Below are 15,560 nucleotides of genomic sequence, written 5' to 3' on the forward strand. Positions count from 1 at the left end.
TGTTGTAATACACATATTCTCTCAACCTGACTGTCTTCTTTTGCAACAGTCTTCTGTATTTCCCCGAATTTCAGCTTAGCTGTAGATGGAAATAATGATACAAGTGATACCAACATGAGTGTACGATTGCTTGATTGCCTTTATCTTTTCCTGAGAAGCTCCAAAACCTTAGCTTGGCGGTTTATATTAAGATTGCCTAAACATTTCTGCTATCAGACTTCACCTGACACCAATTATACACTGAAATAAAAAGAAGAAAACAGTGGATTCTTAGCAAGAACACTTCATCATCACAGTACTCCAAGCTCAATATGGAAACAAATTCGATGCAACAACACAGACAGAGAGCAGCTAATACAGAAAAAGCATTGTGAAATAACCCACAAGTGTACGCTCAAGAGGCCTGGGGTTAGGCAGGAAACAGGAAATAGGCTCCTAATGGGGTACATGCTGTACTTTTCCTCATTGCTAGCATCCAAAGAAGAGATTAACTGATTATTGCTAATCAGTTCTTGATACCTACAAGCTGTATACAACAAAGTCTAAATGTTTTTATATCTTTTAGTATTTTTCCCCATATAAAACTACAGGTGATCTGAGGTGAAAGACAAGGATGCCCTCAATTGCCATGCTGTCTTTGCATTCAACTTGAGTACCGCAGATACTCTTTGCCACAAGAGTGTAAACATACAGATGAAGACCTCAGCTGACTCTTAGCTGGGCATATTCTAATTTTCCCCTGTTATTAGTTAGTTTTACATGCTTTATTCAAATGTCAGCATTAGCCTGTAAAACCGTTTGCCAACATTAATGAGGGCAACACATCTTTGAGAGGAGAAGCACGGCAATGCAACAAGTCATCAAATAGGCTTAATAAGCTTGAGGCATGAAAGAAGTCTACATTCTTTAAGTCTGACATTAAGTTTGTGAAAAACACTTTGGGCCAAATCCACAAAAGGATTGTGCAGCTTTTGCAGCTGCTAAACATGTGCAAATGAGACCAAAAAATAGCGTGTGATTCACAAAGCACCCGCAAACGGTGAAACGCACCGCAAACTGAGCTGCCAAGCAAATAGCGTAATGGTGCACCTGTGCCATTTGCATGTATGTAAGTTAGGTAATATTCATACATTTGGCACAAAATTCGCCCCTTTCTATGCAAATAAGCCTCATCACAAAAACAGTCTAATTCACAAAGACCAGCGCTTATTGCCACATGCAATTAAGGTGGGGTTATTAGCGTCTTCAGATAGTTAGTGTTAACTGCGCACACAAACAAACCTCACTCACTCTCTCTCTCTCTCTTCAAGCTTGTGAGACTTGAATGATATTAAATTGATATTGAATATCAATGTTGAAACCTACAGTTTGACATGTGGGGGATCGAGTGGGGTTGTCGGTTTATCTCGGATTTAAAAATAAAAATAACAACACTGACAGAGTTCAGGATTCATCCATAAAAGCTGCTTTATTATAAACAATTCCACCATATAAACCTGGAATGTGTGTGTAACAGCTGACCTGTAGGTGTGCAGCACAACACAGAATATCAAATACCGTCAGATCCTGACCATACGTCACGAATCCGTCCGTGGTGGTTTTCAAAACGCACTCCAAACTCAACCAGCTGATTGATTTGATTTGAATAATTTGTTAGACCAAAAAGGAGTTACAAACATTGACAAAAACGGTTCCATAACTAAAATGAAAAAACAACTAAAAGTTATAATAGCCATAAAGTGGTCAAAACTGGTGGATTTGACTGCTGTTGCAAGAGAATTTGTCCAGAAAAATAAGCGACACAGACTGGACCAGGAAGTTCAAGGAACACTAAAGTTAGTCAGTTTTTTTTACATAACCAACATATTGCTGTCATTTTCTATGGTATGGCTATTACGTTGGCTTGTCTCGAGTGTGTGGGTGTGTGCACAGCTCTGCACACCCTGCATGTCTCTGTGTGAAAGACTTGCAGCGGGATGTGTTCGGTTGTGGAGTTTATTGTTCGCTATGATTTCATCTGTACATTTATGTGTAAATAAGCTTGGCCTGTTGTGTGTGAATTTTGTGTTGGATTAGAAGGGTTAATCTCAGCGCCTGTATGTGCGTGTTCATCATGTATGTAGATGTGGTGCTGTGTGGTTTCAGACTAAAAAAGTGTTCTGTAATGTTACTCAATACTCAGTGATATAGGCCTATGTCTGTTTCAATGCATCGGCTATGCCCCCCACTTCTTTGTGTCTTGAAATTATGGCCCCCCCTTTGTTCAGATGTGTTGTGTGGTCCATGCATTCTGTAAGATTCAGGCACGTTTCAGACCTGCCTGAGTCATTAATAGCTGTATTTTGATGGAAATCTCAGTAGATGTTTTATATGTAAAATACTAGAGAAATGCAAATACATGAAAGTTGGTTGGTGATTGTGGAGAGCTCTGTGTGTGCGCATCTCTGCTAAGTAAATACATGCAATTTGAGGCTTTTGTGCTCTCTGCAGTTTTCATTATGGACCAATCTGTGTGCTGAAATGTGGAGAAAAGCTGGAAACACTGGAAACAGCTCCACTCACTCAATTAGACGCACAACAAGGGCAAACTGCACTCAGCTGCAAAACTTTATGATCGTGTTTGTGCTGTCATATCATTAGCGCAAAATCTTTTGTGAATAGGACCTTAAAACGGGGCGGATTGTGGGTGCAAACGCTACACAATTCATGGTGCTATTATTGAGCACAATCCATTCTTTGTGGATTTGGCCCTTTGTATCAACATCCTCCGCTTAGCTATCACCAGAGAGCATCGGAAAACAGCAACAGTCAAAATGAGAAAGAGAATTCCTATGAATGACTGGACCAAAGGTTTCACCCTCACTATGTTCATACTCCCACATCTTCAAATGACTTCTCAGTGAGGCCATTTCTTGTAAATGCTCTAAAATAAACAGGGTTTTCCACACTTAAAGTCCCAGTGAAACGGAGGTTAGAGCATCTTTAGCTTCTGTACTGTGACCCACTGAAACGTAGTATTTGAGCTGTGTACATTTACAAGAGTGATTTAAATCCTTTGCATTTGATTGGGCCGCTAAAAAAAGGGGGGGGGTTACAGAGTTAAGCGTGATACAGAACTGCAGAGAGAAACGGAGCTACAGAGGACTGTTGTCTCTACACACACCTCTCTCACCTGTTGTTAGATCAGGAGGAGGACAACAGAGATGAATCAATTAGACCTCAGCCACATTGTTCTGGAAATGAAAACAAAGTTGTTGCCCACTGATATCCAAAACACACATCTCTTCCTATCTCTCTCCATATTGCTGTGTTAGCTCTTACAACCCACAAACGGTGAAGTGCAGTTTTATATGACCAGTGTGGCTAGCTACTTGCCCAAAGTCACATTTGATTGGATGGACTTTTGTAAATGCCCCTGAGTGCAGGATGAGTCATCAAACATTTGAAACTGTTTTACAGGAGGAGGAAAGACGGGGATTTGGATTTAAAAAATTCTGATACTGTTTTTTTGACATATATTTGGCATATAAGAGATGAAATTAAGAATTAACACAGGGACACAGGATTAAAACTGGGAAAATGTATTTTTTCATTTCACTGGGACTTTTAAAAGTACAATTCCAGATCATTTCCATAATTTCATAGTGAACTTTGTTACATCTTTTACAAATGCTATGAAAACTGAAAACATCTGTAATACCTCCTCTGTAGACAGGATGTGAGGGAAATCTTAATGCAGCAGCATAAAATGGTATTTTAGACAACAGTGAGCTTTCACTTTACTTACTATTTTGGGAAAACCCTCCCCCCCCCCCATAGCAAGACAAATAAAATATTCTTAACTCAAAGTTCACTTACTTGCTTTTTTCTTTGTAATGTAATGGCCTTCTTTCAGCAAATTGAACTTGTTTAGGTATCATCATGTGACTTAAGTATGAAACTCACTGAGGAATTATTTGGGATATGGGATAAGTAAACCTTAAGTTTAGAATATTCTATCAAAGATGTGTTTTCCAAAAGAAAAAAATGAATCACTCTCATAAGAAAAAGGTTGTTTGAGTTTGGTCTGGAAGAACTTGATTGACCTGCACAGAGGCCTGACCTCAACCCCATCCAACACTTTTGGGATGAACTGGAACGCCTATTGCGACATCAGTGTTGGACCTCAATGCTCTTGAAGCTAAGTGGGAGAAAATCCCTGCAGCCATGTTCCAAACCAGAAGAGTGGAGGCTGCCACAGCATGATTGTCTGACTTGTGTTTCTTGCTCTATATAAACTATATTTAGTGATGTCATTGTATTCCGAGATCTCTCTGATTAGTTATCATAACTGATACAACAGATGTCCAGAGGTACAAACCTTTATAAGAAAGCGTTGTTTTCCTTTAAAGCCCATGGTTTTTGAATGAGAATGAGGTTTTTGAATGAGGCTGTAATATTAAGGAGTCTACATACAATTGGCCATATAGTATAACTCTGTGGGCTTCTGGGAGGCAAGATTACTGGGATTACTGCCTATACTACTACCAACTATGGGGTGTTTTTTTATTAATGAAACCTTGCTGCCCCATTGAAAATCCTGCCAGAATTTAGCAAACAATGCTGTAGAAAGTTCCGCAAGTCAATAACAGTAACATGAATACCACATGGAATCGTCCTACATGGGTTGCTGAGACTATACAGTGTCTGACTGAATGTGTCAGCAGAATGTGTTTCCAAGACTTTTGATTTGCATCAAATAGACAAGACCACACATGGCACACTGGAACAAACAGCAGTGCAAACATGCAGAAGCAGCAAATGATGCATTCACCTGTAATAAAAGTTATGGCTGTGGTTGTTTTGAAAACTGTACAAAGGGCATCAGTGCCTTATCTAAGTCTAAATGTCAGCCCTCCTGACAGTCCTCAGTGGTAATCTCATTGTGCGCAACGTCTGCCTGCATCATGAATCAACACGGACAACCGGCAGTAAACAATAGTCATAGCCTTGACCAATATGCATCTTATTTGAGGTGGCATTCAGATAAGAGTCAGTCTTGATCCGCCGACCATCATGCCTCAAGCTCTCTAATACTTAATTTACGAAGCTGCATCACACTATGCAACGTGATACAGGCTCATCAGCATGGCAACTCGTATCACAAAAAGGACAGCAGATGGTGTTTTCATTAAAGAATTCAAGCTGATAGAAGAATCAACCGATTGACTTTGTTTGGGAGTCCAGTGCACTGATCGTATTACATTAAGTTCTAATGCTGCCGGGAAAAAACACCCAGGCCAATTTCAAAAAGGCTCAGTGATACACAGGGGATATTTGCTGTGTTTTGGAAATGGCACAATGGGCCTTGTGCAAGAAGCAGTCGTACTAACAGATTTGTTCTTAAAATGCACGTACGAGTGATTTAAGAATATATATATATTTTCTCACAAGTTAGAATTTTCTCTAAAGGTACGAATGAAATTTATGAGAGGTCCAGAAATGTCATACGTGTCATGAATAGATCATCTCTGCCTTTCTTCACAGGGGAGAAACACTTTGACTTACAATTATAATGCCCTAATCTGAATTAATTTTGAGGTTAAATGTGATGCTGAAATTAACAAAAAAATTAATGTATATAAGTAAAACAAACTTAATGCAGAATTTATATTCTGTTTACCATATTTCCATCATCATGCCTGCCAATTTACTGAAAGGTTTTTTAGATTTTATGATTTATGGCCATATTTTGGCTTCTACAGTTCAGTAGTTGCTAAACTTCTCTCACTGACAGCTGCCTCTGTGTCTCTATGCAGTTGTGTTGCAGCTGACAGTGTAACATCACCTGTAGACTATAATCTTTTACTCTAATATCTCTGTAACTTTCACATGACCGCCTCCCATCACGGAGCACTTTGCTTTAGAAAGATGTTTTTTAGCATCTAACTTCCCGTCATATCATTCCATCTTTGTTTCTGTAACAGTGCAGAGCTGCTCTGATAACATGTTAGCTGGATTCATATTTGTAATTCTTTCGGGTCTCTGACTGTCACTCCTAAATTTGTTATTGGTGTGTTTGTCTTCTGATTTTTGAAAGCAGGACTTGAAACTTAACAGCGTTTTCAGTCTTTGGGAACTTTTTGTGACTGAAACTCGCCCACAAACTGAGTAGAACATGGAGCCTTATATGGCAATTTTAGGAGTGTGGATTATGCTAATAATCACACATCTCACAAGCGCACACCTCCTCATGAACAGGTGACATTCATCAGAATGAAACAAGTGATTTACGACAAGTTCAGCCAGTTCAAAAAGTTTGTTGAATCCCACGTAGGATTTTATTATTTTCCTCTTATTGCTTTGTGCAAGAACAAATATAAGAGAAAAATAAGAAAACATTCATGCATGAGGCCCAGTGTTTCTGTTACACTGTACACAGATATGAGCATGAGCCCTCACTGGAGACAGAGTGGGTCCAAATAATGCTCGGCGAGTGTTACGACCAATAATCCATGCACTGCTGTAACGACCAGCAGAGAGAACACAGTCATGGTGTTTGACAAATGTTCTGACGGCTGGGGCTCACAATCACCTGCAGACTCATGAACGACGCTGGCGTCTAACTTATCATCATTACATTTTTTAGCTCTAACACATTTTCCCATTCTATGTGTGCAGATGGAAGCTGTTTTGATTTTGTTCGGACATCTCCTCTGAGCAATACAGCCGGTCTGTTAGTCTTCATTTTTAATAAGCAGCCACATACAGTATATATCCCTCCTTGCAGTATATTATACACAATGCTGCTTCTGTCAGAGTTGAATTTATAATGTTATATGAGCCTTAGCAAGATGTAGCAGCTGCATTTATTTTATGATATTGGGCTCTACAAATAAAATTGACTTTATTTAACAATTAAAACAATTCAGTCATAACTTTTTGTTTCTTTCCAATTAGCTGGCATTAAATCAGTCACAGTGAGGTTTTGATGTATCAGCTGTTGCATTAAAATGTGACAGCTAGTGCTGACTGCAGCAAGATTTTCACAGCCCTCAATGAGCAGCAGAATGCGTCTATAGGGGAGGCATTTGCATTTTATGCTTTTTATAGCCGACACACTGCTCTAATACACCCATGTGACTGTCAAACTGTTAGCTAGATAGCCCTTTGATTGGAGTCTGGAGAACAAGTCCAATAACATCTTAGAACATGCTGTACCCGTGGGTCATTAAAAGCAGTCTGGTCATTTGTTTGCTAGTTATTGTGAGCAAACATGGGTTCAGAAAAATATGGAAAAAAAATATTCAGATAAATGTTACAGCAGCTCAGTGTGTCTTCTGTATGATCATAATTATATTTAATTTCAATGTGATTTCAGTGTAACTTTGCAGCTTCATTATCACAGTGACAGACCCTGTAGCTGCTATTTTTACAGAGCACTTACTGGCGTAGTTACAGTTATGTGTCTAGGAGAGACCTTTTCAACATCTGGTTAGACTACATCTAAAACTGTTTATATTGATATATACTGATATTTTCCTGGTTTGGTATCTTGGAGACTCGTTGTAGAAGGAGAGGCGCAGTAGAGGGTGTTGCCGATCCAACAGCTCACTGCAATCTTGTCTGCTGCTCGCCTGCTCAGAGCGGTTCAAAAGCTTTGCACACGTATGTTCCAGATTATTTTGTCACTTTGTTTGGTGAAGGCACACCCACGCAAACCACAAACCACTGTGTTCTTCGTGTTGTGCTTGTCTTTACACTTTCCAGACAGTTTTTTCTTCTGGTAATGGCATAAATTCCTGCAAGACTGAATAAAGATTAATGAGTGATTCTTACCAGCACCTGTATCTGCAACAGAAAACATCTATTCCATCTGCAGTCTAATTGGAATGATGTTGCGCACTGTCAATACACAATTATGCATGGCAGATCTGCTGGTTAAACTGTGTGGAACCAGTACCAGGCTGTCGCAAAATAACCACAGAAACCTCTGTGTTTATGTGCGCATCAAACTTTCGGTTATGAATAATTATTATGTACAGTTTCTAATGGTAAGTCAACATGTCTGGCCAAGGTGTGGCCTTTATCTCCGCAATACAGTATGCAATATTTGCAATACAGGTAAACTCGTGGCTATGATGGCCAACATGTGGTAGAGATGACTGTGATCTGCTCTGCATGCTGGGTTCGTGAAATAGGGCCCTGAGTTTTAACATTAATGTGGTGCAAACAGCACAAGTTGTCAGCCCATGAGTGCTTTAGAACATGTGATCAACTTTCTGTACAACAATCAGAACATAGACACTAAAATCCTCCATACTGTATGTCAGTACCAGACTGCTGTATTACTGTCAGGTGTGCAAGGTGTCATGTTAAGGCAACTAATTCTATCTATGTAAAGTCAGACAGAAGTGAAATGTCAGTAACTGTAACTATTATTCACTATTTCGCGTCGAGTTGCTTGTAGTTTGGATTCAGTCCAATGATTGTGTTTCTAAATACAGCTGAAGCCAGAGACATTAGATTTGGTTTCTTAATTTTTGTGGCTAAATAAACTGAATGTCCGTAATTAATTTAAGGGGACCTATTATGCTTTTTCTTATTTTCAGTCACATATATAATGTTACAATGTCATATTTTCATATTAAACATGGCCAAAGTGTCAAATAATGAGGTAAACATATGTAGATGTAATCCTTGTGAGCAGAAAGCACTGTCACACTGCTCTGAACACTGGATTTCCAACGTTTTTTTCTACTTTCAGCCTGAGCTGAAGTTGGCTCATGCTTGATTTCTTTATATCGTCATCTGCTCCATGCATCGTGCGCCAGTTCACTGCTCCACTCCACTAACATTGTGACATTTTTCCATTGTGTTGGGGGTAATCACGCTGAGCCATGACTCAATTACACAGCACTACAAAGTAAAATAAGTAGTTTACCTGTTGGAAGTGTGCTACAGCTCTTCATCAAACATCATCATCATTGTGACTGTTTCTGCTTGTACTATTCCTCCCTGCATTATTTCTGACTGATCTGCTAAACAAATATGTCCATAACAAGGCTCTGCTAATTTGGAGAGGAACACCTTTCATTTCCTGTAAATTCTTCATAATAAAAGTCTCCCATTATTTAGTCATTTAAAAGCTTTTAATATGAAGCAGGAAATGTTGGGTTTTCATTAGCAGTAACACGTAACTCGCAAGCCATCTCTGATACAGCTGCCCTTCAGCAGGCTTTTGGAAAGCTGGCCAATCAGAACAGAGGGTCCGCTTTAACTATTACACCCCTAGTCTTACATTGTGACACTGCAGGGCTGGAGAATCAGGAGAATCATAGTGTGACTATATGATCATACTGTGTTATTAATTTATCAAATGTCGTCCAAATGAATCATTTCAAGCTAATTATAAATTAAAACAATCAAAATGTTGAATGAACATTTGTTTGATCTATCAGTGGAATAAACATCACTGCACTCAATATCAATTGAATTCTTTTACATGTGTTCTTGCACTTATTTGCCATATTGGAAATAAATTTGGGAAAATATTCTTACCCATATCATGATATTGATTTTAACCAGCCCTGCGATGCCCCTGACACACACATACACAGCCTGCAGCAATCAAAGCCAAAAGCAAAACACAGAACAAACAGACAGACCATCAGTCTGGCACATCATGATTCATCCAGGAACAGAACCACAATCTGAGCTTCATTACATTTACAACACGACTTGCATCTGCTTGAGACAATGATTATCTGTGTGTGTGTGTGTGTGTGTGTGTGTGTGTGTGTGTGTGTGTGTGTGTGTGTGTGTGTGTGTGTGCGTGTGCGTGCCTTGGCCACAGCAGGGAGGTCTAGTGGAGAGAAAGCACTGTGTATTGGCATTCTGCAAACTGAAGGACTCTGGCTGTGTGGAATTGAGCAACATGAAGGTCTTACCAGAGGAAGTAGTGAAGTCTGACTCCAGGCAGCGCTGAGGAGCTGCTGAGCTCCCCGAGAGAAACACCTAAACACACATACACACACACACACACAGAGAGAGCAAGGTCAGACTAATGAGTAACCAAGATGAAAGTCACAGTCCAGCTATGAAAAGCAGTAGGTCCTCAGGAAGGATAGAAACCATTGCAACCTTGTTGCCATGGCATAAAACATTTAACCGAGGCACTGAGTGGGTTTTAAAGTTTAAAAGCTTCTCACTGGTGATGGCAAATACATTAAAAACACACCTACAATCCAGGTATCTTTCTATGTTTTCATCACCTCTTTGAATTACAGTAGAACCGATTTAAGAGAAATAAAGAAGTCACAGAGAAGCCGCAACATCAGTTTTAACACCATTTGTGCTCAGTCTGTGTGGCAGGATGCAGTCAGAACACTACATCCGGGTAAGATGACCTATATGCAACATTACTCCCAACAAAGCAACTCCCACAGCGGCTTTAAAATGCGCTTAACCTCTGGTGGTTGCCACATGTGGTTATGACCACAAATGCTTCCCCCAATGCTTTCATGCTGCAGTAAGGGTAAAAAAAAATATCCCAGTATACATTTCTTTTCCCATTTAGATGGGCGGCCCTTAAAATGAGTCAATATATCTTTTTTGTGTGTCAGCCCCCGAAGCAAAGGACGGCATTTTTTTAAGAGGAAAACGGCCATAAATAAAACAAGAGTAACAAAACAACATGTGCAGGGAGGCAGAAACGAATGCTCGGCTTTGACTTGGAAGTCTGGTGTTTTGCCAAAAAATCATTAGAAGTCATGTGAAGTTCATGGTGAAAAGAAAGAAAGAAAGAAAGAGAAAAAACATTAGTTGGTTTAATTATCATGAGAGCGAGAAAGGAAAGCATTTGTTTATGTCATTAATTCAGTGGCAGGACAGGGCTGGTCATCTCTCTCCGACAGACAGTAATCACTTGTAATAAGACTTAATGGCCACTCTAATGGGAATGGTTTTCCTCCCTCCGTGCTCTGTCTGCAGCACTTTTTTTTTTTTTTTTTTTTTAAACATACTTGTCCACACACAAACAAAGAGTGAGCAAGCATGCACATTCGCACCACCTTTCGGGGGAAATGTAAAGCTGCACTCGCATCTGAAAGGGAATAATTGCTTTAATAACACTGTCTATCAATAACAATACAACATAATCAAGTCCTGTTAATCCGTAATGCTAATTGACATGTTTGCTTGGTTCATATTATCTTCAGATCTCATTTACATTCATTCATCTGTAGAGGCTGGTTGCTCCGCTCAGGCTCAGCTGGTTAAAGCTCAGCTCCGTTGCCTCCCGCTCATCAGCGCTTATGTTACAATAAAGCCAAACACACACTTAGGTCTTATTTTAGTAGTTTTTACCATTAGTTGTTGGTTACGAGGCTATAATTTCCACTTGGGAGGGAAACTGCAAAATCCTATTTTAGTTTAACTTACTAGTCGATCAAAAAAAATTTTATACGTTTTTTTTTTATTGCCCTGGGTTTCGCTGCTAAGGCAACATATCCTGCCCTTGGGGCTGTATGCTGCCTGTGAGGAAGCCTGCAGATACTAGCTATTGATCCATATGAGCCAGAAGATCAACCTTTTCACCATTAATGTTATAACAGCCACAACAGCCAGACTACACAAACTAAAACAACTTAAATATATATTCAATTGTTGTGTTAAATACACCATTTGAAGGATGTGGTTTTATATTGTTTGTTTCCCATTGTTTCAAATCACATCAGTTCCAGCGGGCTAAGACAACAACAACTTAGCTACATTATTATTCTCTTTGCTAAACATGTCACGCTGATGTCATGCTTCTCCTTTTCTTTGCTGTGTCATGATATGTTTTTGCCCAAAGGAGGAAAAATACTAAAAATATCTCCTACCAACAAGTGATTTTGGATTGTGATGCTATCACCCAGACAGAAATGTGTGTGTGTGTGTGTGTGTGTTTTAGTGAGGAGAGACACAAGGGGAGTGAGATGAAAAGAAAGTGTGTGAGTGTCTGAGAGAGTTGTGAAAAAAAAAAAAAAAAAAAAAACACCCACTCAGTTTCCATGGTGATTTGAGTTATATTTGACAATGTGACGCACATTTTCAGCATCTTCATCTCCTCCAGTGCAGTAAGATAAATGTACGAATGGCTTGTGCTGAAGAAATGTGAGATAAAAATGACATTGAGGAGCTTCTCCTGGGCCTGAGGAGAGTCTTGAACAGACGTTCAGATGACTGTCGACAGGCTGGGCTGTGACAGCTGTAAATAGTGAAGTGAAGGCAGGGCTGGGGGGGGGGCTGGGTAGCGCACAGCTCCTCCTCAGTATTTTCCTCTGGGGGGTGTGTCAAGTGGTCTGTGGGAAACTTAATGAATGCAAGGCTTTCTTGTGCCCGTGATCCCAACTCCCCACTTCATGTTTCCAGCGTGATTAGTACCGTGTACTTAGCCTCTGATTACTTTGTTATTAACTCCATGAAATGAGTACTGTGCCTTCATGGTACTGCAACAAACTATGTGAATCTGATACTTGAAGACGCAATGATGTAGTCTCCAGTAATGCAGGCGCTGATGTTAATAGGCTTTTACAGCTCATAAACATTGAAGCGAACGACAAAGTAATGCTGTTATTCCAGTGTGTCCGTTGACTCTCTGCTCATATTAACTCCAGTAGATCCGGGGATCACCCTTGTCCTCTTTTCTGCAGCGAGAGGCGTCACTATCTAGTTGTTTGCAACTGTAACTTTTTGCACACTTGTGTTACTGTTGTGCTTCAGGCACCTGACGTGCTTTCTGTGGTTTTTTAGAGGAACAGCCTAAGCGCCGCAGGTTACAGAATGTTCAACATGACTGCAGATTTTCTTGTCTGTCCAATCAGGTAAAAACATGCACAAGGCGTGCTTCTGTTTAACTGAAACTGAGGAGAGATCACAAGCGGATATTTATTTAATACTTTGTTTCAGCAGAAAGAGAATATCACGATAAACACAGAGTTGTTGGGTTGAGTCATTCAATAAATCGGTATTTTCCCTACAGAGCAATTCTGGTGCAGCATAAAAGACATGAGAGAGACATGCTGTACATATGACAACAACAAAAAGAATTTAAATAGGAATTAGCAGGTACAACAATAAAAGGTGGACTGCAGTTAGCGGTCAATGCCTTACGAATGAAGGAGCCTTTATCTCTGGAGCTCCTGAGCCTAGGGACCTTATGCCTCCACCCAGAGGGCAGAAGGTGGTGTAGGGTGAAACGGGATATGAGCTTTTCAGCCATGACATGTGCTTGTATGGTATTAAAAGTGGAGGAGAAGTCGACAAATAGGAGGCAAGTGTGAGTTTTTTCTTGTTCAAGCTGGTTGTAAAGGAAGTTAAGTAAAGTGAGTGTAGCATCCTCCACCCTCCTATTGCTTCTATAGGTGAACTGGATGGGGCCCAGTATGGGGCCTTCCGTTCTGATAGTGATGATAGATGTGACAATTCTCTCAAAACATTTCATCAGTTGATATGTGAGAGCAACTGGTCTGAAGTCGTTCAGTTCTATAGCAAACTTTTTTTTTTTTTGCAATGGGAGTGACAGTAGCTTTTTTCCAGAGCCTCCATAAATTCAGAGAGGTCTGTAATATGTGGTTTGTCATGTTACAAAGTTGGCCGGCACAGATTCTCTAATGGATGGCAATATTACGTAATATTGTTAATTAGGACAGTGACTGACAGCAGCTGACTTTGTGGTAACCGTGCTTGTCATTAGTCGCAACAGAAAATATTATGTAACTCTGCCCTGTGCTATGATCTAAACCAAATTCTATTCCTTGTTTTGCTGGTAACACATCACTTTCCCAGTCCTCATAAACATTTAATTAATATTTTATAACACACTGTAATGTAGTTATGAGCACATTTTAAGTGTTTATTAAAGTACAGCATTTGTCAGCAATCATAACTTCTCCTATGAAGACATATTTTATATTACTACAACTGAGTTTTACTATATTATCATGCCTGTTCAGTTTATACAGCATCCTCCACTTATAGTTAATAATTCTCTCTTTAAAAAAGGGGGGGAAAAAAAGGGAAAAAATGGAAAGATCCTTGCTTCTGATGGAGCGAAAATAGAACACTTTATCCTCCTTCCAGATCCAAGACCAGTATCTTGGTCAAGGACGGGGAGGTTTTGGTGTGGGAGGAAAGTGCAGCACTTAAGGAAACCATGGGAATGTAACGGAGGATCATATTAACCTCATAGTACCATCACTCCATACAGAAACATCCCACTCAGGATTACAGCGGGGCCTTACATGACCATGGTTATGGGGTCAAATGGAAGCTTTTTTGAAAATGTGAACACCATACAGATGTTGGTGAGCTGTAATTCATGCTTGACAAAGGCAATGGAGCGTGTATATGGTGAAGAAGTACATGTCGTAAAAGGCGTTGCGTTGATGTGTTTAGCAACGTTTATTACAGTTCTAATATCATAAAGTTAGAACATAAAGGCAGCAGTGAAACTACACGTCGCTAACGTCTCCCGTCATTTCAGACAGCTGACGTTCCTCACCTGTCCTGTAGCTGCCCTCAGTGTGTTCCCGCCAATCCCAGTCACCCATACACACACATATATATATATGGGTGGTAGTGGTGTACTGGAGTGCATTATATTGAAGATTTGAATGGTGTTTCTAATATTTTGTCCACTCCATGAACATACATAAAAAAATCACTTATCTATTATTACAATAGTTGCTGATTAATTTTCTGTCAACTGACTCATTTATTTCTCAACTAACTGTTGCAGCTCTTCTTCTAATCTACAAAACATATGTCTAATGTGTTCATTATTATTATTATTATTGTTGTTTAGGGTTGTAGTCAACCAAAGAAAATCTATTATTGTTATTGTCATGCTGCTATGACTGTGCCATGTTGCCAGATGCTCTGCTTTGCATAGCTTTGGTATGTATGGTGGAATTAACAGCAGCAGTATTTTATTGATAATATGGTGCTAAGATTTTTACAGTTATGTCTTGTGATGTGTCAACAATATTACAGCAGATATTGTTGCTGTATTATAGTTTTTCTGTTGCTCTGCGTGCTTTGTGCAGTCTTGAGAAGGCTTATTTTGTTGTTATTGTTGTCTTTATCTCATCTCGCTGTCTCTTGTGTGCAGCGTCTGATGTGCTTGTCAGATGGTGGAAATTCCCAATTAAGCTTGTCACTGACGGGGGCTTCTTCTAAAAAAAAATGAAGATGGAACAAACCTGGCAACACATAACCCTGAATTTTGAACCTTTACAGTGAGAAGGGATCACATACTGAATGACTAAATAAATACAGTAGACATCACAATGAACAACAAGTAGATTAGAGGTCAGTCTCTAGGCAACTCCCCCCCCAAACCCAAAGACTAAACAAACCCTTGTGTGTAACATTAGCAAAACAGAAACGGACACCCGTCAATAAACAACGTGCTGTTTTCATTCTGTTTGCACTGAAAAGGCAGAGAAAGGGAGGAAAAAAACAGCCAGAGAGATGTGAGCGACGAGGACTGTGAACTGTGCGCGGCTCAGATAACGAGTAGGGCCAGACTTTAT

At 39.8% G+C, this 15,560-nt stretch overlaps 1 protein-coding gene across 2 annotated transcripts in view; it reads right to left on the reverse strand.

Annotated features, from left to right (window-relative positions):
* thrb (thyroid hormone receptor beta) overlaps positions 1–15,560 on the reverse strand; it is a 124,615-nt gene that overhangs the window by 43,833 nt on the left and 65,222 nt on the right. For both annotated transcript variants that reach the window (XM_042436031.1, XM_042436033.1), the window contains exon 2: positions 9,930–9,996. The gene's annotated coding sequence lies outside the window, so the exon portion shown is untranslated. The remainder of the gene's footprint in view (positions 1–9,929; positions 9,997–15,560) is intronic.

The sequence above is a fragment of the Thunnus maccoyii genome, chromosome 15, assembly GCF_910596095.1.
Source record: "Thunnus maccoyii chromosome 15, fThuMac1.1, whole genome shotgun sequence".
Classification (NCBI taxonomy): Eukaryota; Metazoa; Chordata; class Actinopteri; order Scombriformes; family Scombridae; genus Thunnus; species Thunnus maccoyii.